Raw genomic sequence first — 12,633 nt, 5'->3', positions numbered from 1 at the left:
TCATGGATGCACTGAGTGTACACTGAGGCTATCTGAGTAAATTAATGGTCACACACTGAGACCAGGAGTCTAGGGGATACCTAGAGAAACATCTTATCTCCCTTATTATGGGTGTATGTTGAGTTGGGTGAAGCATGTTACGGGATATAATGTAAGGTGTATATAGAGTGTGTATGTAGTGAATAATTTTCCTAATATCATTTATTCCCAGCTCGCAGGGACTGATATTAACCTGTTGAGTGCCCTTAAGGCCTGTTCATGTGTGTAGGTAATAGGTCCTGTAGTTAATACTATTTTTTCAGTTACTGATATTATCTGGCTGTGTGTAGTTTAATATTTCTTAAATAATTTTGATAGTATTGTTTTTTAATGTTGGTGTCACTAATTGATGCCAGAGAAATGAGGGAACTGTTTTTCAGATGAGGTTCCTCCTTTCTGCTGTAAGTGATACTGTGATTTAGTTTCACTAATGCATTTAATATTTCTTTATAATTTCGATCTCAGGTATAACCTTTGTTCCCCAAATTGGTGTTTTAGTTAGGTTAGGAGGTGTGCATCTGTTGGGGTAATATTATTTTATTGAGTGCCCTTTAGGCCTATTCATGGTGGATTTAATAATTTCTTATTTTTTTATACCATTTTCTCAGTGCTTGATATAATTTTGTTGAGTGCCCTTAAGGCCTAGTCATGGTGGATTTAATAATTTCTTATTTTTATACCACTTCCGCAGTGGTTGATATTATTTTGTGAAAACCCTTAAGGCCTGTTTCATGTGTGCAAGCAACATTTCTTAATACTTTGAATTTATTGTTGTCTAATTAGGCATTGTCTGAGTTTCTAATAATTTCAATATCATGTAAAACTTTTATTCCCCAGAGTAGTGTTTTAAGTTCAGGTTAAGAGGTGCGCATATTGGTGTGCCATTATTGATTGTGTCTGTAGTGTTGGAGGGAATATAAATGTCTAAATTTTACAGTGTGTCTCATTCATCCCAATCACAGACGCTATCCTTCCACGGGTCACGGAGAATTCATTTTGTTAGTAAATTTAAGTGTTCTTGTGCTGGTTCGGATTTTTTCTTAAAGGGGCGCTTCCACCGCAATGTCCATCTAATAATTAATAAACCCCAAGTCAAGTGAGAAATTAAGTTCCAGTAATTCCGACCGTTTACAAATGGTAGCAGAGCGTAGTTAATTTTATTTCGTGATTGATAGTTCTGTGGTCGGTATAATGGGTGTAATCATGGAGTGGATGGAAACGGTAGAGTGTGTGTCCTCAGTTCTACTCATGTTCGCCGTGGGAATGGGTTTGTTGTTGTTGACGGTGCGGGGTTACTCGGAGAAAAGGAGAGACAGCCCGGGTTTGGTACAGTTGAGAGAAGAGTTCGTGATTGGAACAGTTAGAAGGGAAGATCAATGGGGAATGTCAGGCATGGGCGAACCAAATCAGGGGGGAGTATGGAGTATATGTACAACAGTTAAGGGGGGAGTACCACACACAATTGCAACAGTTAGAGGATGAACATCAACAACACCTAGCTCAGTTGGGGGATGCACTAGATAGGGTAAAGACACAGTATCAAATACAGCACGATGAGACAATGTGGGAGATGGGACACAATAGTAGAGAGGGAACTAGTCTCGGGGCCGGGTTGACCATGTCTAAGTTCGACGGTAGGCCAGGAGTAGAGGTAGGGAAGTGGTTAAGAGAGGTTGACCGAACCCTCAAGCTGCTAGACGGAGATGAAGTCGGTCGAATCCAATTTATAATAAGGCATCTTGCAGGGCCTGCGGCAGATTGCGTATACAATGCACGCAGAGACTGGGAAACCGTAGATGAATTAACTAGTTATTTGAAGCAGCAATACGGCGGGCAGACGGCCACGTACGACGCCATTCAGAGGGTGATGAATCGGAAACAACGGAGCAACGAAACGCTTCTTGAATATTATGATGTTATGCTCGATATAAACGATGAGTTGAACCACCATGGACATAAATATGATAAGGCCCTGTTGGGAGATGCAATCACTCGGGGGCTCAAGGAGGAACAAAGCTGTATGTGGTTATTGGAGGAGATCCAGAAGTATCCTCACCGTAGTCTAGACGAGTGGATCACGGGGCTGAGAGAGGCGGAACAAAAACGAGAGGCTTTGAGGGAGGTACCGCTGACTAAAGGAAGAGAAAATGGACCGCAGGCTGGGGGCTCGATTCTCCCGAAGTGCTATGCGTGTGGACAAGAGGGTCACCTCAGTTTCAATTGCACGAACAGGTCCGGACCAGGAGAGAGAGTGTCCCAAGGGGATACGTGGCCAATGGCCAGTATCGAGTTGGAAATAACAATCAGAACTGGCGGTCGGGAAACAGCCAGGGCCAGGCAGTCCCCGCCAACCATTCCTGGCCCCACCAATAAATTCCACCTGCGATGTTATGAACCAAGAGAGAGTGGACCCGTGGTCAAGCGTGGTCCACATGACAAATTTAATCACGGCAGAAGGTACCTTAAGGCTGAAAGCAGAGTGTCCCAAGGTTTCAGTGCTGGTAGCAGGTCGTGAAATGTGGGGCTTAGCAGATACTGGGGCAGAAGTGTCGTTTATTGATGAAAACTTCTACCGTCGGGAGCTGGAGCCTGCAGGCGTGGTGTTGCAGCCCACTCGAATAAGGGTAAAAGGGGCGTCAGGGTTTCCAGTGCAGGTGTGGGGTGGCAAAAGAGAAGTAGTTCAGAAAGGTGCAGGTAAATGAGAAAATGCAGGTTGTCGAGGGTGAGTTGGAGGAGTCGTGAGTAGGGCAGAGGGGTTGGAGAGATGGCTAGGTCGGAAAGGTGCGTTGAGTAGTGGTTGCTGTCATGAGCGGGATGGAGTTGCTGTCATGAGCGGGATTGAGTTGCTGTCATGAGCGGGATTGAGTTGCTGTCATGAGCGGGATTGAGTGTACGGTTGTAATGGCCAGGGCCTTACTAATATGGACTGGTACATTGTCAGAGGGCTGGTCTGCCGGCATGAGGTTCGGAGACGTGGATTGAGTCGATCGTAGAAGACTGAGAGCGTTCGTTTGGACTGAGTATTGTTTTGACATTGGTTCTCTAGTGCAAGGGCCAGGCCAAAGGAGAGCATGTTTGATTTGGACTGAGTATTGTTTGACATTGGTTCTCTAGAGCAAGGTCCAGGCCAAAGGAGAGCATGTTTGATTTGGACTGTGTATTGTTTGACATTGATTCTCTAGAGCAAGGGCCAGGCCAAAGGAGAGCATGTTTGATTTGGACTGAGTACTGTTTGACATTGGTTCTCTAGTGCAAGGGCCAGGCCAAAGGAGAGCATGTTTGATTTGGACTGAGTACTGTTTGACATTGATTCTCTAGAGCAAGGGCCAGGCCAAGGGAGAGCATGTTTGATTTGGACTGAGTACTGTTTGACATTGGTTCTCTAGTGCAAGGGCCAGGCCAAAGGAGAGCATGTTTGATTTGGACTGAGTATTGTTTGACATTGGTTCTCTAGTTCAAGGGCCAGGCCAAAGGAGAGCATGTTTGATTTGGACTGAGTATTGTTTGACATTGGTTCTCTAGTGCAAGGGCCAGGCCAAGGAGAGCATGTTTGATTTGGACTGAGTACTGTTTGACATTGGTTCTCTAGTTCAAGGGCCAGGCCAAAGGAGCATGTTATTGACATTTGTTCATGAGGACTAGTACTGTTTGACATTGGTTCTCTAGTGCAAGGGCCAGGCCAAAGGAGAGCATGTTTGATTTGGACTTATTGTTTGACATTGATTCTCTAGAGGGGCCAGGCCAAAGGAGAGCATGTTTGTTTGGACATTGAGTACTGAGTACTGTTTGACATTGGTTCTCTAGTGGGCCAGGCCAAAGGAGAGCATGTTTGATTTGGACTGAGGCCAAAGGAGAGCATGTTTGATTTGGACTGAGTATTGTTTGTGCACCAGGCCAAAGGAGAGCATGTTTGATTTGGACTGAGTATTGTTTGACATTGATTCTCTAGAGCAAGGGCCAGGCCAAAGGAGAGCATGTTTGATTTGGACTGAGTATTGTTTGACATTGATTCTCTAGAGCAAGGGCCAGGCCAAAGGAGAGCATGTTTGATTTGGACTGAGTACTGTTTGACATTGGTTCTCTAGTTCAAGGGCCAGGCCAAAGGAGAGCATGTTTGATTTGGACTGAGTATTGTTTGACATTGGTTCTCTAGTGCAAGGGCCAGGCCAAAGGAGAGCATGTTTGTTTTGGACTGAGTATTGTTTGACATTGGTTCTCTAGTTCAAGGGCCAGGCCAAAGGAGAGCATGTTTGATTTGGACTGAGTACTGTTTGACATTGGTTCTCTAGTGCAAGGGCCAGGCCAAAGGAGAGCATGTTTGATTTGGACTGAGTATTGTTTGACATTGGTTCTCTAGAGCAAGGGCCAGGCCAAAGGAGAGCATGTTTGATTTGGACTGAGTACTGTTTGACATTGGTTCTCTAGTGCAAGGGCCAGGCCAAAGGAGAGCATGTTTGTTTTGGACTGAGTATTGTTTTTGACATTGGTTCTCTTAGTTCAAGGGCCAGGCCAAAGGAGAGCATGTTTGTTTTGGACTGAGTACTGTTTGACATTGGTTCTCTAGTGCAAGGGCCAGGCCAAAGGAGAGCATGTTTGTTTTGGACTGAGTATTATTTTTGACATTGGTTCTCTTAGTTCAAGGGCCAGGCCAAAGGAGAGTATGCAGGATGTGGATTTGGTATATTTTTGACATTGGTTCTCTGACTTAAGGGCCAGGCAAAAGGGGAGCTTGTACGTTCTGGTTGGATTTAATTTGGATTAGGCAAGAAATGGAGTTGCTTGCTGCGAGTTGGAATAGGGCAGATTTGAAGGTGGTTTCTAAGTTGTTCTCTCAGCACATGAGGACAGTGCTGTCTTTTTTTTAGGGGGGTCGAGTGTTAGCGGGAGAGAGAAGAGAAGACGGAAATGCTGCGGTTAGCATGTTGCAGGTGTGAGGTGCAGTTTCTTAGAACAATTTTTTTAGGGGGGTCGTATGCATGTTTTTCTCAGTACATGAAGACAGTGCTGTTTTTTTTAGGGGGGTCGATTGTAATATTCAGAAATTTCAGTGTAATTTCAAAGGCCTATACGATATTAAATGTAGTTTATCGATTTAATAATGATGCGATTCATGAAGTTAAGGGACTATTATTGAATTTGAAAGTATTATAGATCGTTTATCAGCCTGAATAATGTTACGGGTGTCCCAAGAAAGTTATTAGTAGGCGGAAAATATGTCACGTAGGCCTAAGCTAAAGCCTTGAGAGGACACGAGGTCTGGCTGGCTCTCAGTCAGACGACAGCGGTTGGACAGAGAGGACGTCCCTGCGCGTCCATCCACAAAACGGTCAAGTGGTCTAGTCACCTGTGTTGCCCTATTGCAGTATAACAAGTAAGTCTCATTCGATCTCAAACAGTGATAAAGTTAACAAGGGCTAACAGTGAGTTCATTTCAGGGTTTCCATCAGAACCCACTTGACTGAGAGAGATTGACTGCCGTTTGAGACTGCCGTTGATGATTGATAATTAGACAATAGTGCAGGCTTGTCACTGGTCAGCGGGGTTAGCTAGAGATCTCCTAAGAAAATTAGCTGTCTGGGTGCCCAACTAACGACATGACGATCGTTTGGGGTCATCAGCTCTCCTCTACCTCGGTTCAAAATACCACATATCTTCAAGCAGCTTAGTGAAAACCTTTTACTAACGGGAAGCTAAAGCTTGGGGTTTATTGAAGATTATTAGATGGTAATTGCAGTGGAAGCGCCCCTTTGAGAAAAATCCCGAACCAGCACAAGAACACTTAAATTTACTAAACAAAATGAATTGTCCGTGACTCATGGAAGGATAGCGTCTGTGACTGGGATGAATGAGACACACTGTAAAATTTAGACACTTATATTCCCTCCAACACTACAGACACAATCAAATAATGGTACACCAATATGCCCACCTCTTAACTTGAACTTAAAACACTACTCTGGGGAATAAAAGTTATACATGATATTGAAATTATTAGAAACTCAGACAATGCCTCATTAGACAACAATAAATTTAAAGTATTAAGAAATGTTGCTTGCACACATGAAACAGGCCTTAAGGGCTTTCAACAAAATAATATCAACCACTGAGAAAATGTGATTAAAAAAATAAGAAATTAATAACTCTACAATGAATAGGCCTTAAGGGCACTCAACAAAATTATATCCAGCACTAAGAAAATGGTATAACAAAATAAGAACTTATTAACTCCACCCTGAAAAGGCCTTCAGGGCACTCAACAAAATTATATTACCCCAACAGATACACCCTTCCTAACCTAACTTAAACACTACTCTGGGGAACAAAGGTTTTACCTGAGATCGGAATTATGAAGAAAAATAAAAATGCATTAAAGGAACTAAATCATAGTATCACTCTGGTTTCAATTAGTGACACAAACATTTAAAAACAATACTATCAAAATTAATTAAGACATATTAAACTACACACATCACGATAATGTCAGTAACTGAAAAAATGGCATTAACTACACGCAAAAATATTATCACTATTATTGAGATGTTACTGGGTCCACCAATACCTGTGAACCATGCTTAACCCAACTCAGCATACACCTGTAATAAGGGAGATAAAATGTTTCTCTAGGTATCCCCTAGACTCCTGGTCTCAGTGTGTGACCATTAATTTACTCAGATAGCCTCAATGTACTCCCAGTGCATGCATGGGCAGGAAGAGAGAACGCCAGCAGGTGACTATGGCCAGTAGGTATTACTTCTAGCTGACGGAGGACACGTGGTGTTGTGCACCCACGTGGTAAGAACATAAGAACATACATAAGAAAATAAGGAATCTGCAATAGGCCGGTTGACCTGTGCATGGCAGCTCCTGTCGAGAGTTACTACCACTCTCTATCATCCATGAATATATCCAGCCTCCTTTTGAAACTTTCCAACGTTCCAGCACCTACTACAAAGTTGCTAAGCTTGTTCCACTCGTCCACCACCCTATTTGTAAACCAGTTCCTTCCCATCTCCCTCCTAAACCTAAACTTATCCAACTTAAATCCGTTGTTCCGAGTCCTATCCTGCTCGGATATTATAAGAACTTTATCTATATCACCTTTATTGATTCCTTTCACTTTATAAGAACTTATCTATATCACCTTTATTGATTCCTTTCACCCACTTGAATACTTCTATCATATCTCCCCGCACTCTTCGTCTTTCTAGGGAATGCAAGTTAAGTTTCTTTAACCTATCCTGATATGGAAGGTTTCTAAGTCCCGGAATCATTTTCGTCATTCTTCGCTGCACCGACTCTAGTGAATTTATATCCATTCTATAATAAGGGCATCAGAACTGAACCGCATAATCGAGGTGCAGCCTGACTAGCGCAAGATATAGTTGCAATAAGACCTATGCACTCTTATTACTTACACTCCTAGATATAAAACCCAATACTCTGTTTGCCTTATTTCGAACATTAACGCACTGTTTTCTAAGCCATAGGTCCGGGCTTGCAAGTACCCCTAGGTCTCTTTCACAAGTCGACTTCTCTAGGTTGGTGTTGTTATGGCTGTATACATTGACAGTATTTGTTCTTCCAATATTAAGTACGCTGTACTTGCTGGTGTTGAATTTCATTTGCCATTTTTCAGACCACCCCTGCAGCTTATTTAGATCCTCCTGTAATTCATTTGCATCCTTCCCTGAATTAATCTGCCGCCCTATTTTGGTGTCATCCGCAAACTTGCTTATGTCACTGCTGATCCCAGTATTTAGATCGTTTATGTAGATTATGAACAAGAGTGGGCCTAGTACTGACCACTGGGGAACCCCACTGGTTACACGACCCCACTCAGATTTAACACCATCTACGCTGACCCTCTGCGTTCTATCGGTGAGCCATGATTTTATCCAATTTAAAACTTTCCCCTCGATACCATGAGCCTTAATTTTTCTCAGAAGCCTCTGATGCGGTACTCTGTCAAACGCTTTGCTAAAGTCTAAGTAAATAACATCGTAATTTTCGTCATTATCTACTACCTCGAAGGCTTTCCTAAAAAACGTCAGCAGATTTGTTAGACAAGATTTTCCCTTTGTATACCCATGTTGAGAGTCGTAGATTAATTTGCTTTTCTCTAAATGCGATCGGATGTTATATGCTATAATTGATCCAAGAAATTTCTCCACTACTGAAATCAAATTGATCGGCCGGTAATTTGACGCTGATGCTCTGTCTGCCTTTTTGAATACGGGTACTACATTTGCCTGTTTCCACAAGTTTGGCACAACTCCGGTGTTGTGCTGATGCTGATGCTGGTCCCGTGTCCTTTTAGTTGTCGGGAGCACTCGTTCACTCAAGAGATCCTTTGCTACCCTGCTAACCAGTGACAAGCCTGCACTGATCTTTCCAACTGCGACAATCGCTAATCATCAATCATCAACGGCAGTCTCAAACGGCAGTCAATCTCCAGCAGTCAGTCTCTCGCAGTCAAGTGGGTTCTGACGGAAACCCTGAAATTAACTCACTGTTAGCTCTTAATAACTTTATCACTGCCATATCTGAGATCGAATGAGACTTTCTTGTTATACTGCAATAGCGCAACACAGGTGACTAGACGGTTGATTATATGTTCAAAGTCCGCGTGTTATATGGACTAAAAATGAAGTATATATATGTACCTCGCGTTTCATACCAGCTGGATTCGGTAAAATGCTACTGACACCACATAAGAGGCACGGGCAGTTTCCCATTGAGGTTCACGGCGCCATCAGCTCGATGAACAGGCTTTGTGTGAAATATAACAGAGTCTAGAACTGCTTTTAGTGTCCTTGTGGCCTAGCCGGTAAGCGTTCCCTAGTCACACCCAGTAGGTCGAGGGTTCGATTCCTTGCTGGTGAGGTCGTTGATTATATGTTCAAAGTCCGCGTGTTATATGGACTAAAAATGAAGTATATATATGTACCTCGCGTTTCATACCAGCTGGATTCGGTAAAATGCTACTGACACCACATAAGAGGCACGGGCAGTTTCCCATTGAGGTTCACGGCGCCATCAGCTCGATGAACAGGCTTTGTGTGAAATATAACAGAGTCTAGAACTGCTTTTAGTGTCCTTGTGGCCTAGCCGGTAAGCATTCCCTAGTCACACCCAGTAGGTCGAGGGTTCGATTCCTTGCTGGTGAGGTCGTTGATTATATGTTCAAAGTCCACGTGTTATATGGACTAAAAATGAAGTATATATATGTACCTTTTCATACCATTCGGTAAAATGCTACTGACACCACATAAGAGGCACGGGCAGTTTCCCATTGAGGTTCACGGCGCCATCAGCTCGATGAACAGGCTTTGTGTGAAATATAACAGAGTCTAGAACTGCTTTTAGTGTCCTTGTGGCCTAGCCGGTAAGCGTTCCCTAGTCCCACCCAGTAGGTCGAGGGTTCGATTCCTTGCTGGTGAGGTCGTTGATTATATGTTCAAAGTCCGCGTGTTATATGGACTAAAAATGAAGTATATATATGTACCTCGCGTTTCATACCAGCTGGATTCGGAAAAATGCTACTGACACCACATAAGAGGCACGGGCAGTTTCCCATTGAGGTTCACGGCGCCATCAGCTCGATGAACAGGCTTTGTGTGAAATATAACAGAGTCTAGAACTGCTTTTAGTGTCCTTGTGGCCTAGCCGGTAAGCGCTCCCTAGTCACACCCAGTATTTCGAGGGTTTGATTCCTTGCTGGTGAGGTCGTTGATTATATGTTCAAAGTCCGCGTGTTATATGGACTAAAAATGAAGTATATATATGTACCTCGCGTTTCATACCAGCTGGATTCGGTAAAATGCTACTGACACCTCATAAGAGACACGGGCAGTTTCCCATTGAGGTTCACGGCGCCATCAGCTCGATGAACAGGCTTTGTGTGAAATATAACAGAGTCTAGAACTGCTTTTAGTGTCCTTGTGGCCTAGCCGGTAAGCGTTCCCTAGTCACACCCAGTAGGTCGAGGGTTAGATTCCTTGCTGGTGAGGTCGTTGATTATATGTTCAAAGTCCGCGTGTTATATGGACTAAAAATGAAGTATATATATGTACCTCGCGTTTCATACCAGCTGGATTCGGTAAAATGCTACTGACACCACATAAGAGGCACGGGCAGTTTCCCAATGAGGTTCACGGCGCCATCAGCTCGATGAACAGGCTTTGTGTGAAATATAACAGAGTCTAGAACTGCTTTTAGTGTCCTTGTGGCCTAGCCGGTAAGCGTTCCCTAGTCACACCCAGTAGGTCGAGGGTTCGATTCCTTGCTGGTGAGGTCATTGATTATATGTTCAAAGTCCGCGTGTTATATGGACTAAAAATGAAGTATATATATGTACCTCGCGTTTCATACCAGCTGGATTCGGTAAAATGCTACTGACACCACGTAAGAGGCACGGGCAGTTTCCCAATGAGGTTGACGGCGCCATCAGCTCGATGAACAGGCTTTGTGTGAAATATAACAGAGTCTAGAACTGCTTTTAGCGTCCTTGTGGCCTAGCCGGTAAGCGTTCCCTAGTCACACCCAGTAGGTCGAGGGTTCGATTCCTTGCTGGTGAGGTCGTTGATTATATGTTCAAAGTCCGCGTGTTATATGGACTAAAAATGAAGTATATATATGTACCTCGCGTTTCATACCAGCTGGATTCGGTAAAATGCTACTGACACCACATACGAGGCACGGGCAGTTTCCCAATGAGGTTCACGGCGCCATCAGCTCGATGAACAGGCTTTGTGTGAAATATAACAGAGTCTAGAACTGCTTTTAGTGTCCTTTGTGGGCTCAGCCGGTAAGCGGGTTCCTTTAGTCACACCCAGTAGGTCGAGGGTCTGATTCTTTGCTGAGAGGTCGTTGATTATATGTTCAAAGTCCGCTGCGTTATATGCGGACTAAAAATGAAGTATATATGCACCTCGCTGCTTCATACCAGCTGATTCCGGTAAATGCTAATGACACCACACATAAGAGGCGCACGGGCAGTTTCAATGAGGTTCACGGCGCCATCAGCTCGATGAACAGGCTTTTGTGTGAAATATAACAGAGTCTTAGAACTGCTTTAGTGTCCTGTGGCTCAGCCGTAAGCTGCCCCTCAGTCACACCCAGTAGGTCGAGAGGGTTCGATTCCCTTGCTGGTGAGGTCGTTGATTACATGTTCAAAAGTCCGCTGTTATATGGACTCAAAATTGGAAGTATATATATGTACCTCGCGCTTCATACCAGCTGATTCGCAAAATGTCGACACCACATAAGAGGCACAGGCAGTTTCCCATCGAGGTTCACGGCGCCATCAGCTCGATGAACAGGCTTTGTGTGAAATATAACAGAGTCTAGAACTGCTTTTAGTGTCCTTGTGGCCTAGCCGGTAAGCGTTCCCTAGTCACACCCAGTAGGTCGAGGGTTCGATTCCTTGCTGGTGAGGTCGTTGATTATATGTTCAAAGTCCGCGTGTAATATGGACTAAAAATGAAGTATATATATGTACCTCGCGTTTCATACCAGCTGGATTCGGTAAAATGCTACTGACACCACATAAGAGGCACGGGCAGTTTCCCATTGAGGTTCACGGCGCCATCAGCTCGATGAACAGGCTTTGTGTGAAATATAACAGAGTCTAGAACTGCTTTTAGTGTCCTTGTGGCCTAGCCGGTAAGCGTTCCCTAGTCACACCCAGTAGGTCGAGGGTTCGATTCCTCAGCTGACCAGTATGGGGAGGATCATCATGTCTCGCCAGGCCGTGGAGTGGTGGTCCAGCAGGCGCCACTTTTGGGGTGGCACAGACGTATATGCGATCGAACGTTGTTCGGTCGGACATTAACCGCGATGACTATATATATACTTCATTTTTAGTCCATATAACACGCGGCGCCATCAGCTTGATGAACAGGCTTTGTGTGGAATATAACATAGTCTAGTACTGCTTTTAGTGTCCTTGTGGGTTGGTCGGTAGCGTTCCCTAGTCCCACCCAGTAGGTCGAGGGTTCGAGTCCTGGCTGGTGAGGTCGCTGGATTACATGTTCAAAGTCCGCGTGTTATATGGACTAAAAATGAAGTATATATATGATACCTCGTGTTTCATACCAGCTGGATTCGGTAAAATGCTACTGACACCACATAAGAGGCACGGCAGTTTCCCAATGAGGTTCACGGTGCCATCAGCTCGATGAACAGGCTTTGTGTGAAATATAACAGAGTCTAGAACTGCTTTTAGTGTCCTTGTGGCCTAGCCGGTGCCGTTTCCTTAGTCACACCCCAGTAGGTCGAGGGTTCGATTCCTTGCTGGTGAGGTCGTTGATTATATGTTCAAAGTCCGCATGTTAAATGGACTAAAATGAAGTATATATATGTACCGCAGTTTATACCAGCTGATTCGTAAAATGCTACTGACACCACATAAGAGGCACGGGAGTTTCCCAATGAGGTTCACGGCGATCAGCTGATGAACAGGCTTTAGAAATATAACAGAGTCTAGAACTGCTTTTAGTGTCCTGTGGCCTGGTAAGTGCTGCCTCAGTCGCCACCCAGTAGGTCGAGGGTCAATTCCTGCTGGTGAGGTCGTGATTATATGTTCAAAGTCCG

Source organism: Homarus americanus, unplaced genomic scaffold (assembly GCF_018991925.1).
Source record: "Homarus americanus isolate GMGI-L3 unplaced genomic scaffold, GMGI_Hamer_2.0 scaffold20930, whole genome shotgun sequence".
In the NCBI taxonomy this organism is placed as follows: domain Eukaryota; kingdom Metazoa; phylum Arthropoda; class Malacostraca; order Decapoda; family Nephropidae; genus Homarus; species Homarus americanus.
Note: the sequence above shows the minus strand (reverse complement) of the source record.